This window comes from Phalacrocorax carbo, chromosome 14 (genome assembly GCF_963921805.1).
Source record: "Phalacrocorax carbo chromosome 14, bPhaCar2.1, whole genome shotgun sequence".
In the NCBI taxonomy this organism is placed as follows: Eukaryota; Metazoa; Chordata; class Aves; order Suliformes; family Phalacrocoracidae; genus Phalacrocorax; species Phalacrocorax carbo.
In genome coordinates, this window is record NC_087526.1 from 4408869 (window position 1) to 4423510 (window position 14642).

Sequence of the window (14642 nt, forward strand, 5' to 3'; positions counted from 1 at the left end):
ACCCACTGTCACCTGGTGCTTCACAAGCCTGCTAGCTTTCCTTTGCCACATTACTTTCTCATAGAGCTGCCTCTGCTCTCCCAGCATGTAAATAATGTAAAAAAGACTGGTCTCTTTGTATTCAGTTACTGAGGGAAAATGGTTTTGTGGTTAATGGACCAGGTGGGGACTCAGGAGATGTGACTTCAGTTCCCAGCGCTGCCACACGCTTCCTGTGCGACCTTAGCTTCCCACATAGCCTTGTCACAACCACCCAAGGTGAAAGGAGAGTAACGGAGCAAGCATGATTTCAAACAGCAAGCCCAGGGTGCCAAACCCACCAGTCATCTAAAGACCTGGCACCAGTGACACCAACACACTGCTGCCCGCACACGGCTTTGTGCAACGGGGGTCACAAACTGAGCAGAGCACAGTGCGGCTCCGTCCCTCCTCTTCGGCAGGAAGACTCCACCGCAGTGTTTCTGACTGCAGTGATTTAGTGTCTATTCCCTTGCACTGCATCAGACGAAGCCAGCCGGGGCGCAGGGAAGCCAAGGACAAGCTGCGATGAAAGGGGCATCACCGCGAAGACAGAGAAAGGTTTGTATAACTGCACAGGCAAAAGGTCAAATCTTTTATTGAAAAAACCTGTAAACAATTAAAGTAGCCACAAATATGGGAGGTATGAGTGCAGCCATTAATATTTAGGGGAGTGGAGGAAGGAAGACAGAGAGATGAAAGCTGAACACCTTTTTGAACCTCAGCCAGAGCTTTATCAACCATATAACTAAGAGAACATATCCTGCTCAGCGAGACACGTATTCACCCTGTTTCATTACATTCTGTTCTGTCCTCAGTCATGATGGATCCTGCTGAGACTCGTGTTTAACAGCTCCTTCCTGGAGTGGCTCGAGCAACAACAAGAAAAAAAATATTGTGAAAGTCACACCCCATTGAAATTGCATCCTAAAGGGACCTGGCGAGTGCAGTAATTACCAGAATGACTATGAACACCAGGGCCACGCTTGGCTCAGAGACTGCTGTACATGTTAAAATTAAAAAGGACTTTAAGCAGATGCAAGAAAAGTGGAAATTAGGGACCAAAGCGTAGGCACAAAAGCGATTCATCATTCCTGATAAGGAGCCATTAGGCTGGGTTTTGATGGAGCAGAACCTGGGGAAGCCGGCCTTTCTAAGCTTACAAATGCAGTGTAATCCCCAACTGTTTTCAGATAATGGAAAACTGCATTAACCTTCTAATGCTTCCCTGCTGACTCTGTCACATTCACCCTCTTACAAGCCTCTCTGCTACTTTTTTTACACCCTCTGATTTCTCCAGGTTCTGATTTCCATCCTCTGGGGCCAATGCAGAATGCCTTGGTATGTGAGATCAGAATCTGGCCCCTTGTTATTTCAGCCAGAACAAGATTTCTGGCTTGTTTTAGCCATCAGGATAGCCTTGACATGCTTTGACTCGCCTGCACCAAAAATGTAAACAGGAGCACTAAGTACAACAATTAACATTGCGTCTCTGCAGATGTTTGTTTCCCTTGAAGGAGCTTGGAATTTGAGTTGGGAAAAGCAGGGTAGGCAGCAAACAGAGGCTAATGCAGTCTGGGGCAAACTTCCCAACTGCAGTTCTATAAACAGCTCGAGCTGCTCCCCTTTCTATCAGTGATGTCACTCCTAACCTTATAGCGGGCTGCGGCGTTGCTATCCATCATCTGCCAGCTGCTATTCCTTCCCCACCATATAGCAGGAGGCACATGGTGTGTGAAGGCAGCTGGAGTCTTGAAGCATTTCAGCTTCATGTGAGTGGAAGCCAATAAGCTTCAGATTCCCTGGATTTTTCATACAAATTATCTCACCCAAGTCTGCAGATAATGCCGTCTAACAGTTGTAGGTTATAATTTCCAAACAGCAAGATAACCTTCATCATCAAGCAAAGGCAAAAATGCCATTAGCAGATAGAGAGGTGATTTAACTCAACCTAGCCATTTGCTCACAAGTCTGAGTTTATGTCATCAGCTGTGATGAAATGAGTGTTTTCTTAGATAGATATGGATGGCTAACACAGCGCAGAACTCGGCAATCTTCAAAGGACTCTGAGTTTTAAGTTCTCTGGCTAAAGTCAAACATTTGTCTTTCTTATCACTTTCATTCAAAGGATGTGTTTGTGCAATATAACATCACGTTCATTTGCCAACAGAAGAGGCCAAAAGGTGATGTCCAAGAGATGAACACCGCCTTCTCTTACATGACAGTAACCCATCAGCTGCACGGGAATTACTCTGCGTTTCCAGGGAAGGACTTGACAGCAGGACCATAACACCCTGCTAGAACATTTCTTCTATCACCATTGCAAGAGCTCTGTAAATCCAGCACTTTCCAGCTGAGACGTTTCAGACGAGAGCTCAAAGTTGAGGTGATCAAACAGCTAGCAAAGAGGTGACCAAACAATGAGTAACAACAGGACACTCACCTTCCTTCCCCTGTCCAAAAAATGTGTTAAGTTAGAGTAATACTAAATGCAGAGTTATTCTGTGTCTAAACCTATTTTGTCTGCAATTACAGCCCTTCACATCATAAGAGCTGGAGGCTTTTTCTTCTTCTGAAATGACAGTACCTTGGATACTCTTGGATCCTCCTTTGAATTGTTTCTGAGCCAATCCTGCATGACTCCTTGCAGTGCTGCTCTCATCCCTCAACAGGCCATGAAAATCAAAGCAAATTTCATTTGCTTTGGAAGCAGATGCCTTGTGAAAAAAGCCTCTGTCTGTTTAGCAGCATGGCAGATTCATTCCTCCTACAATCAAAAGGTTTTAAGTTCAGTGAGGTCACACACTCAGAAACTGGCCAGTTGAATACTCACTGAAGAATCTCTGCATAAGTCTGATGTGATTCTACAGGACAGAGAAGTACCTTCAGCATCAGGCAGAATATGAGAGCATCTCTCATTATTGAAACACAGTGAAGTCACTTCACTGCAGTACATTGCTATTATATACAGCCAATGTTGCTACATCAGTTGTGCTTTCGTGCAGCCTCCCGTGGGGCTCACAGCAAAAGCAAATGAAGTGAGCGAAGAATGATCGCGGGCACCAGACTCCTTCAGGCGAAGGAAAGGCTGAAGGTGACTGACTGTTTTATGTAATACATGACTACAAAACCTGAGCCGGTCATTTGCCACTTCTCTACCAAGATAAACAAAACATGCCCCTACTCAGCGCGTGCCATTTTCCACAGTGCCATGAACTCTGCAGGTGACAGCCTGGGCAAGGGAACAGAGCCAGCTCTCTGCACACACGCTGACTGGATTTCAATACACAATTGTGACAGATGTGGATATTTTTCAAAGCTATCTGTGTACTGGAGGATTTGAAATGTTTCTTACCTGAGGCTACCTGCCAATAACTATTACTATTCTTTGCAGCTGCAAACACCTTCAAAATGAAGGCAAAGTTCCAACTGAGCCTGATGTTCAAACTCCAGCTCCAGTTTTTAGGTATGTGAAGAATTCAGTCAACCTATCCATGCGCCTTGTTGAACAAAGATGAGTTGTTTTTCATGCCCATAGGTTCTGGACAGTTGTGTCAAATTTTTTGCTATACCTAGCCAAAGGCTCACCTAACCCCACATCCCTAGGTTAGTGAGGTTACGTCATGCCAGTGCCTCCGCAGTGATGTTAAAGAGAGCAATGCTCTTTGCATCACAAGCAGCTACCTTCATGGCTTGAGGCTTTGTGGGTCAGCTGGGAATGCCCAGGCAGGGACGACCAGAAGATTTCTGCACAGAAGAAGCTAAAGAAAAGCACCCTAGCACAGTGCATTTAGCCATCACTAACACTTATCAAGTGCATCTTTTGAAACAAAAATAAAAGTTGCTGTAATCCCAGTCTCTGCACTCCCTGTCTTCAAAGAGCTTCCAAAGGCAGCTTGAATTCTTCACCCTTGTGCTGGCATGCTCGGAGTGACATTAGAAGCCACTTCTGGCACTGGCTGTTATCACATCCTGGTAACTGCAGCCCCCAGCTAGCCACATGTTGGCAGCAGCGGAGGAACGCAGCTGTAACACTATCTGACACACACCAGGAGAGTTTGCACAGCCCCACTCACAACTCCACGACGCAGCAGATATCAGCCCTATATACTAACTATAGACTTGCTGAAACATTATCATACATGAAGGACTAATTAGGTGTGCTGGGCCATTAGCCATCTCTGAACGTTGACTGATGAAAAACGTAATTAATGGCAGCTTTCATAAACAGACTCCAGAATGGAGAATTAAATTAAAAGGAGAACAGCTGTTGCTAATGGAAATAAGGACCATTTCTTGATTAAAATATCTGCCTGTCTTTCTGTGGGAGTTTTTCCAGAATGGTGGGATGGAAGAGAGTAACGAGATCTGGGAGCAAAGAATCTGCAAAGCTTCCTGCTGAAGAAAACACAGCTTCTCTGGCTGATGAGTCACAATGTTTTCCTTTCGCACATTGGAGTAGGGGAAAGAGCTATACAATTGCCTTGTTCATCTCGCTGCCAGTCTGAATGGCTTTATAAACCTGGAGATCAACCCTGACATAAATGAATCCAGTTCAGCTTTAACATAAGGTAATATTTCATATTATATGAGCCCACAGATATAGGAGGATCTAGATTTCAAAAGCTACTTGCTAAGGCCCTATGTACTAATACAGAGCCCTGAATCCAGAAGATGACATCTCCACAAATCTCACTTAAGCACATATATTGACTCTGACACCAAACTGCAGCAGTGAATGCACAGCTGAGAACATCTATCAGAGGGAGACTTCCACCCAGAGTGAGCCACTACGGACTCAGTAAAAGTCTGCTGACATAAATGAAAGGGTCCGAAGGACAGAAAATGCCAGAATCAATATTTTTTCAGGTCATGAGGCCGTTCCTTCATGCTGTGATGACTCTGATCCTCTCTGACAAGTAGTACTGCAGGACGAACCTACAGTACAGAAGAGTTAACATCCAGATTTTCATAGATGCTGATCAAAACAGCTTCATCTGCCTCCTACCATCTTCTCTGTGACAGAAGTCACATACCTGTGGGGTTACAGTCTTCTTTCTGAGTCCCTGAAGTCGTTTACTTTTACATTTACTCTATTTAGCATAAAAATTTCGAATGTGCTTTGAAGTGCCTTTGGAACCTGTGCATCAGTAGACGTGGCCAGTAGACAGTTTTACCCTGTGTGTTTCAGTGTGTCTCTCCAAGGCTCACAGACGCTTTTGTCTGTCTTCATATAAAGTCTTGAATCATGGGTTTGATTCTCTGGGAAGGCCCTGAGCACTGCGTGTTACAGATCAATTCTGGTACTTAACTCTTGAGCAGCTCTTTGTAGATTTGCACCCTGTTCTGTACCTGGGGCAGGAAAGCCCCTGCTCCACTGCAGCAACTCACATCAGTCTTGCTCTGCCTTGTTCAAAATGATAGATCTTTTCCATCACTGATGCCTGAGAGCTAAGCCCTGGAAATCCTATGCCCCATGAAGCCCGCTGACAAGGAAATACATGCTCCACACCACCTGTGCTTTGAGGAATGAAGGCATATGAAAGGCTGCGTTCAGGCTGCATTATCAGATTCAAAGTGGAAACTAAAGAGAGAGAAAGGTCTGAAAGATGAGCCAGCCAGGAATGCCTGTTGCTTTCACCTTTGATCCACGTGGTGCTTTGATGTGGTATTTCAGTCCTTCAGACAAGGTAACTTATCCTAGTCTGCAGCCCATGGCACCTCCAATGGATATAAATGAGGCAGCAAGCCGTGTCCTTCGGCTCTCACTGAGGCGCTGCCAGTTAGCGGCATAATTCAGTCCCACTCCCTCCCCATCCCCATTTTTTTCCCTGCCTGCAAAGTCTAAAAGGAAATTCCCTCAAATAAATACAAAAGCACTTGATGTTCATCTAATGGCATTTCAGGGAAAGGAAGCATGAAACCACACAAGTTATTCATCTCCATAAAATAGTTCTATCAGGGGCCCAAAACACAGTTTCTTAGCCTGAGGAGGGCTGATCTTCCTTATGAGATGTAGATGCATGACATTATGTGCAGAATGGGTGCTGCTTAAGAACTCCGATAGATACAGAGCAGGCATGTGGGAATGATCAGCATAAAATATTTCCTTTTAATGACGTGCACACTTCTGCCCCTTTGAGGAAGAACAATATGTGCACTGAATACTGCAGCACATTCTTCTAGTCATATGGAGGCCTTGATCTGCTGGTGAGGGCTCAGACTCGAGACGTTATTTGTATCACCGACACAGCCAAAAGTTCACTTCTGCATCACTCACAATCACTCAGCCTCCGTGTGCCAGGGTTTTCCCACCTGCAAAATGGAAACAAAGTTCATGTCCACGGGTTTACCATTTGAGCAATGAGCTGGGCTGGAAAACCTGGCTCCAAACTCCCTGGGGTTTGCTCCTCTCTGCAGTCAACAGCAGCACAGAGTTTATTTTTCTCCCATAAGATTATCCCTGCTTCTTTCTTCCGTCTCAAAATAGCACCAATGTGAGCCTGAACTCCCGAACCCAGGATGACTGAATCATATTCAAAGGAGTCCAAAACCAGTGCGGGAATGCAGCCTTTCTTGCCAGGGGCCTGGGTGTACAGCAGAGGGGTCCCACTGGGTGGGAAAGGATCTGTCAGGTTCGGCTGTGGCAGTCTGAGGTGGTGGCACCAAAGCCCGTCACTGCTCCTCCGCTGGAAGCTGCTGTCACAGCCGGCAGCTATCGCAAAAATCACAGCTAGCAGCCACTGCAGTTCAGAGTTCATTGCCATAAATTAAATCACCAGCGTAAGGTAATACAGCCGACTGGGAATTGCAGAGGCCGAGGACCTGGCAGACATTTGTGCCTCTCTCCCCTTCCATTATGAAAATAGAGGCTTATACCTCTGCCGTCCCGGGAAGGTTTGGCACGGTTTGTCTGTCAGAGTCCCAAGCAGCTCGCTGGAGGTCACGCAGGAAATGTGTGTCGGCACAGACTGTCATGCAGGCTGTTGGATTTGCATCTCTGGAGGCCCAGGCAAACACCCCACCATGAGACTAACCTTTTCCTCTGAGCAGGGACTGGCTGCAAGCATCAACCCCGAGCCCTTCGGTTACCACCGCTGCTGCCTGCCAGGCGCCTGTCAAGCTGCCTTGTGAAGGGCTGGCATGTGCATTATGAGGAGCGTTATTCTGTAGCTGCCTTTCTAAAGCCCTGTTGAAAAATCTGTCCCAAAGAATAGAAAGAGAGGTATTAGCTTAAACAAGCACTCCGTAACATGCACGTGATAGAAGCCCTGAAAGGGAGCAGAGCTGGAGCTATTCTTATGTGCTACCTCCTGTGCAGGCTTTAATTGCACATTATTCATTAATCCTTTGCTCTTCAGAGCAAACAGATCTGTTTCAAGACACTTGTGTTACATAAACAACCAGAAACCCTTCTGGATGAGTGTGTGTGTACACATCCACCCAAGGGAGCGTCACAGACGTGTCGGAGATTCTCATTTCCCTGTGCAAGTGCTGTGCTAGAACTGACAGAACTTAGTATTCGTTTTGTGGCTTTGTTGGACTGTTTTGGAAACTGGTTTTACAAAGTCCACATGGGACCCCAAAGAAAATTGCGTAGCTCGTGGTTACGTTAGGAGCAGAGGTGCTCTCAGGAGTGGCACTTGGAGGGAGGCAGGTATTTGCAGGACTGTTCTGAGGTACAGGAGTCATGTCACCAAGGTGTGGTTCATAACACAGTCCCTGGAAGGAGGGAGATTCCTCCTCTCACCCACCTGTTTGTGTCTGCCACCCCCTGCACTTGCTCTGCTGTCAGACCATGCACGGATTAGACATGCAGTCCTGGGTCTCCAAATATTAGTGCTCACCACAGTGATAAGGTTTCACCATCGCTCCATAGACAGCATCATTCTGGAGCTGGGGCCATGAAAACAAAAAGAAACTAACAACAGAGCTGCAGGAGAGGGTGAATTTCTTTCTTTGGGGCTTTAATTTCTGTAATGCAGCTGCCATCTTCCTTAAAATAAAAGTTATCTGGAAATAGAAATAAGGGAGACAAAGGTGGAGAAGCAAATGCAGGGAGCACAGAAGGGTGTTCACAGGTCTCTGTTGCCCTTGGACCACATATTTACGAGAATCAAACACAAACGCTGCTCTGTCATTCTTCGCTTCAATAGGAAAGCAGGCGGCTGGTCCTGCCGAGTGGAGGACGGGGTAACTGGCAATCCAAGCAGCAGGGAGACATTTTGAGCTGGATCTGGAGCCAGACTAACTATTGGCCAAAGTTGTCTCTGATATAACACTGCCAAAAGCAGCTCAGCATTCTTCACCTCCCTTGAGCTTCACCAGGGACAAACCTGGCCGGGCTGTGCTCAGCCTGGATAATCCAGCTATGGTAGGACCCAAGCTCAGCAAACCAGCCTCGCGGGCACTTGCCAACCTGACACGTCTGAGTTCACGAACTGCAGATGGTGCTGGCCCGCGTGTTTCATTTTCCCATTTCCCTCGACATCCCTGAGCAAAGCGAGTCAAGCGTGCCTTACCACAGCGCCTGGGAGACCGCGGGCAGGAAGGGATCAAATTTTCCAGTTTTGCCTCAAGCGTGTCACCACATCAGCAGACAACTCTTTTGCCTAATGCCAGTGTATTGCGTGTCACCTCATATTTCACACGATACAACACAGTCCAGTGATGCAAGTCCTTTCTCTTGCTGGCCAACTGGTATTTATGGAGATAGCAATTACTAGGAAGCCAGGATTTAGGGCACGCAAGGGCTGGTGGTGGCGCAGAGCCCTTGCTACTGGTGGGTGGGATTCCTTTACCTCTCCCTGAACTCCTGCCAGGCCACTCAACACATCTCCAGCCACAAGAAGTTTGCAGCTGTTTTGGTTTGAAGCACCAGAGGAGGGGGAGAAGTGGGGGAGGCTCTATCAGCTCTTCCCAGGGAATGCGGTTCAGTTCCTCACACCTCATCTTTGGTCAGGAAACCGAGATGGGGATAGGCAAAGCTGCTGAGCCTACTTAGACAGAATACCTCAGGAAAACATGCAGAGCCAAATTATGTCCCATTAACTTCTCCCAGCCCACCATCTTCCACAGCTATGCTGCAGGGAAAGGAGGTCAGCATTTGGACCATTACCTTGGCCCCTGCTACTGAACACCTCCCGGTCTCTAACGTGCTCTCGTTCGCAGTGGTGGAGAAAGCCACTGCTGTTACCTGGGACACTGGAGCACCAAGAATAACCCAGATTCAGGCACCCCAAATCCCACTGTGGTCCTTGTGCTCAGTGTTTCCTGCTGGCTGAGTGCTCCTGATGGCCCCTTCTACAGCGTTTAAGGGGGACAGAGTGGACAGAAGCCAGGGCAGACATTCCTATGCAAGGAAAACAGGGTGGCTGCGTCAGGTAAACCAGCCAGCCTGGGCTGGCACAGGCTAGATCCATCCCTCCTTCAGGTACAACAATTCAGGCATGGGTCTCTCTCTTTTTTTTTCCTGCAACTCAGCTCAGGGCTCCAAGGATCTCAAACCCTCTGTGGTCAATGGTGGATGTACTCCAAGCATGGGAAGACGTGACCATCCCTGCAAAGCGCAGCCAAAGGGCACTGGACTATTTTTCCCAGCAGGGATACAACAAGGACATCAGATCACAGACATGGGGCCATACACCCTGGGGACCACAGAGCCTCCCAGATCAGCCTATACACGGCAGCACTGAGATGGGAGATCAAAATAACCCCCTGCCCACTCCGACCACTGCTGCCATCGTTCACAGTGCTCCGGATGATCCTCTCCCAGCAATGGGTGTGAGTGGGGAGTTCAGGGCACAGGTGATTGAAGGGGATATTCACTACTGCTGCAGACCAGCTGGAGCCCACAGGCACAGCTGAAGGGTCCTGGCCTAAAGCCAGCCACTGGGACATCAGTGGGAGTTAAACTAGTTGAGTCTAGGCTGCATGAGTCATCCAAGGTCGGACATCCATATCTTCAGAGGGATCAAACAAGGATAGCTTGGAGAAAATCAGAGTGTCAAACCAGCATCACACTCCGTTGCCTCAGTTTCTTCATGTATAAACTGGGGACAATAAAATGTGATCCCGTGAGGCCTTCCTCTGTGGAGTGGAAGTTCACAGATGGTGGTAAAGGTGTTTCTAGAGACACTGTAATTCTTTTATCTGAGCAACAGGAAGAAAAGAGAAGAAATTAGAGCAGTTCCTTTCTTGGAGCTGCTGTTCTGCTGTTCCTTGCAACCCCTTTGTTATGATTTCAGATGGATGGTTTGTGCTTTTTTCTTTTTTTTTTTTTTTTAACTGTGATGCTATTTAAGGCAGAAAAGGGATTTCATCATCTCCCCATGGCCATTCTCAGCTGCAGCTCTGACCCTCCCCTCCCCGCCATGCTCCACTTGGTCTAATAAACTTTTTTTTCTTGCTTGGTCTAGTTTCCTTCCTTGCGCTCTTACATCATCTTTGTACTTATCTCAGATTCTAGCATTTCCCATTTCTAAGCACCTCTGAGAATAGCAATAAACACTGTGTATAGCAGTATCTTGGCATAATACGTCAGCTGCAAGCAGCAGTCCTAAGTGACAGAAAACCAGTCTGGAAATCTACGATTCCTTCGTTAGAGGATACCCACTTGCTACCAACTTAGCACCCATTCAATAAGAAAATCAGTATTCACAGCTCCTGATTCTACAGGAAAAGCCAGGCTAAAAAAGTGAATATTTGTTAAGTAGGAACCTGCTCTTATGTGCCCTCTGCTGCTCCCAAATGGCATTGAAATTACCAGGATCATTCCTTCTTTCCCTCTGGTTTTGGAATGATTTATGGCTAAATGCTATTAATTTTAAAGCAGAGTCAGACTACTTCTGTGCAAGATAATGCTCATTATGCAGACTTTCTGTCTAGATTTTTTTCGCAATTTCATTGATTATTTTTACATTGTAATGTGCAAAAATCTATTCATGTCTTTATTAGCCTGACTTGTTTCCTACATTTATGAAAAAGATCTTTCTTTGATAACAGTTGTTATTGCTGGAACAATGTCAGACTGTGATCTACTGTAATATATCATTCTGAATTGCCTTCTCTAATTTTATTAGTTGAAAAAAACACCACCTAATTTAAAGAGATAAAACCTTCTGGAAGTGGAACATTGCCACTAATTAGGATAAGAAGAACATAGGTATGAGTCGCTGGGGGTACTGGAGTCTAAGCTTCTTTTTTCTAACACAAGCACGGGCATCTTTTTCTGGAACAGTCTTCCTTCTCTTTCTGAAATTCTGCTACTTTTGTGGAAACTATTGACATTAATCTTCTTATCCTTGATTCCCTGGGGGAAAATGCTGACCAGGACTCAGCAGCTCCAGATTCAGGTCCTGGGTTTGCTATAAATACCCCGTGTGACCTTGAGCAAGCCACTGTTGTTCTGTAACTTGGTTTTTCCATCTGTAAAATGGCAGGAATGATGAATCCTGTGTTCTATTTCCAGCTCTTACATTATGCATATCTGCAGGGGAACTGCTCACTGAATCTCTTCATGGCTTGGTTCCTTGTTTCTAAAAAAGGAATAATAATACTTCCTTTGTCTACTTATTTTGATTACAACCTCTTCATGTATGCATGTACCTGAAGTACTGTGGGATGCTGCCACATTATGCCAACAACACATTTCCCTCCTCTCGTATTCCAGACATGGTACTGTTCGACCCTTGAATGTGGGTTTGCAGAGTGGCTTTCAGCTCACTCCCCTCAGCACTCCAGTGTGTCAGCAGCGGTGGCTTCACCTCTCAGGGAAAGCTGCTATATTGGTAACTAAACTGATCAGCTTGCACTAAAGCACACGAGAAGCACTCACAGAGTGTACTGGGCTAGCTAAATTGCAGGGTAACATCATTGCTATGGTCAATAGCAAGCAGCCAGGGGACAGAAACGTCTTGAATTCACACTGCTGTTTCTGTGGACGAACATCTGACCACTGCTGTACATCCAGCTCTAAAACTTTTGCTCAGCTAAACCGTATGTCCATGCTGGCCAGGCATCCCATCTTCAGCTAAAATCTTTGTATATGTATCTTACAAGAAAGATACCAGCGACAAATTTTTACATTTGATACATCAGTTTAAATACAGAATATCTTCACATGACTACTGGAGAGGTAATTAGGGTAAGCAGAGATATTAATGCCCACAATGTGCAATATTTTCTCTTTGCTGTAGTGGTGACCTAACACCATGGTGACACAGAAGATTTAATATAGTGCCCAGCTGAAGAAAGCAATTTTGCACAATATTAGATGACAAACTTGTTCCATTGTTTAAGTACCATAGGCATTATTAGCCTGTCACAAGACTGGGGTATGAGCTCATAAACTGTAACTCTTACATTTGCCTTTGGACAAGGTTGCCTGTCTAATTACGTGTGTGAATTATGTCTGCCTGTAAACACCAAATTTTTGCAGCTGAATTTTGATTAAAAAATTCCTCACACCCCTCCAAGCAGACACAGCAGTCTTCACTGCCTACCCAGCTTGAAGTAGAACTCGATTCCACCTGGATTGATTGCATCTCAGCAGCAGGGGAGGAGTACAGACACGTTTGCAGGATCCATTCTACCATTTTTCAGCGTGCAGAAGAGCAGCTGAACTCAAGACAACATTTTAGCGTAGACCAAAAGAGGACAGAGCCCACTTAGAGATGAGAATTCATTTCTCTTTATAATTTAAACATACATAACTTAGGGTCTTTGCATGACCAACTGATTATTCTTTTTCAGATGTTCTTCTCTAATTCATTAGATTCTACAATCTTCTGCTACAGTTCTGGTAAAGTTAGATCGATATGAAAAGACAGTTTGTTCAACTGTAGTTTTCCAGGAAAAGCATGTAATGCCAACGGTTTGAACCCAGAGAAAATAACAGTTCTCCTCTGTTTATATTTCCAATGGGTGCATTCAGATTATAGCTCATCAAAAGAAAGACATTATGGGCAACTACGCCTAATTTTCTTTTAATAAAGTTGGAAAACCAAGAGCTGGTTAAGAAACCAAGGGACTGAATTTGAAAACCGGCTTAGCCGATTCTTACTGACATCTCACTGCCTTGCAGCACCACCTACAGAGAGGCTGACGGAATCACACCCACTGCCAAAACTCGGGAAGCTCCCAGATCGCTGGCCAAACAAATCCTGGTTCAGTGATTAGCACGCTCTGGAAACTGTGAGTTTGACAGCCCTGAAGCCTGAAAATCTTCTGCTACAGGATAAAGGCAAGAATATGGTCTATTTTCCCAAAAGCCCCTCAATTCCCATGCAGAAAATGCAACTCTAGCAATGACAGAGCTAACCCAGCCACTTTGCTGAATTTTGGGTTTTTTTAGAAACTTTCCTGCAGAAGAACTTTTCTGGCAGCCAAGTGTCCCAGCTGCAAAGAGATGGTGGGATTTTCCAGGGCAAAATGCACTTAATGGTCCATTAATCCTACCTTTGGCACAAGCTGATTGTTCAGGCTTCAAAAGACTGCAATATTTCACCTCCTCCGTGTATCTACTCAATTACACAAGATAAAATGTCGTGGAGACTGACCTTCATCTGATTACTGAAGCGTAAGGTCTGTTTGCCCTTGACTTAGCCTGGGTAGTTAACAGTGGTGATACAGGGACTGGGCTGTGAGAAAGGAGGTTGCAAGCACAGTTTGAAAGCTGGCTTTTGAAATATGGCTCTGATTATCTTCCCATTTAAAAAAAAAAAAAGCTTTGCTATTCACCTCAAAATAGAATGTTCTTCTGAAATATGAAGTATAGTTGCCTTCCTCCAGAAGCCTGATCCAAATGCCACGGTAGTAACTGGAAAGTTCCTACCATTTTGGATCAGGCCCTGGCTGTGGGAGGCAGTGGGTGCAGGAATGTGCAAGTGCAGGCAGCATTGCTATCTCATTGCTCATTAAGAACAGCAGAAAAGAGCAGGCATTAAAAAAGCAGATAAAAGGGCACAGGAAGACACAGGCTGCAAACCTATGGCAGTGTGCTTTAACATCAAGAAGCAAGAGCCCAAAATATTAACAGTATATGCTTAGAAAGATATACGTAGGGATATGTACTGTCTTAGGAGGGAAAAGTATGATCCTTTTTATGAACAGATTGACTGCTGCCTTACAATGCATTTGTTTACCCTTGCCATGCCTGTAGGAAATTTCAAATGCTGGAACAATTTTTCCAGCTCTCAAATTGTGTTGTGTTGCCCATGCAGTGATGCCGTTACACAGCCAGGTACAATCTTGATAGGCCAGTGCAGTTAGATGTCTGGGTCAGAAATTAGAATATTTCAGTTAAAAGGGACCTATAATAATCATCTAGTCCAAACTATCATCACATTATGATCTCTCTGATTTGTTCCACGTGGATGAGATAATGTCTATCTCCATGCATTCATTTCCTCTGTGTACATTTCCACTATACATTATGCATTCATTTGTATCCTGCCTCTCTCGCTTTCATCACCCCTACCTCCTCTCTCCTTCGTCTCATGGTATGTACTCCTGAAGAACATTTTGCTATTTGTTTTAATTTCCTTTGCGAGGTCTGACTCGTCTTTGCTTCTGGCACATTTCACTTTATGCCTATACTTCCTAACTTCTGAGACGTAGTTTAC

At 45.4% G+C, this 14642-nt stretch overlaps 2 long non-coding RNA genes across 2 annotated transcripts; one reads left to right on the plus strand and one right to left on the minus strand.

Annotated features, from left to right (window-relative positions):
• The first annotated feature begins 350 nt into the window (after positions 1-350).
• Positions 351-10428, plus strand: LOC135315698 (uncharacterized). Its single transcript, XR_010375195.1, has 2 exons — positions 351-579; positions 2147-10428. It is a non-coding gene; the product is annotated as an uncharacterized LOC135315698 (long non-coding RNA).
• On the minus strand, positions 6111-7341 carry LOC135315697 (uncharacterized). The gene is made up of 2 exons (XR_010375194.1): positions 7056-7341; positions 6111-6333 (listed from the first exon to the last, which is right to left on the minus strand). It is a non-coding gene; the product is annotated as an uncharacterized LOC135315697 (long non-coding RNA).
• Positions 10429-14642: the final 4214 nt, after the last annotated feature.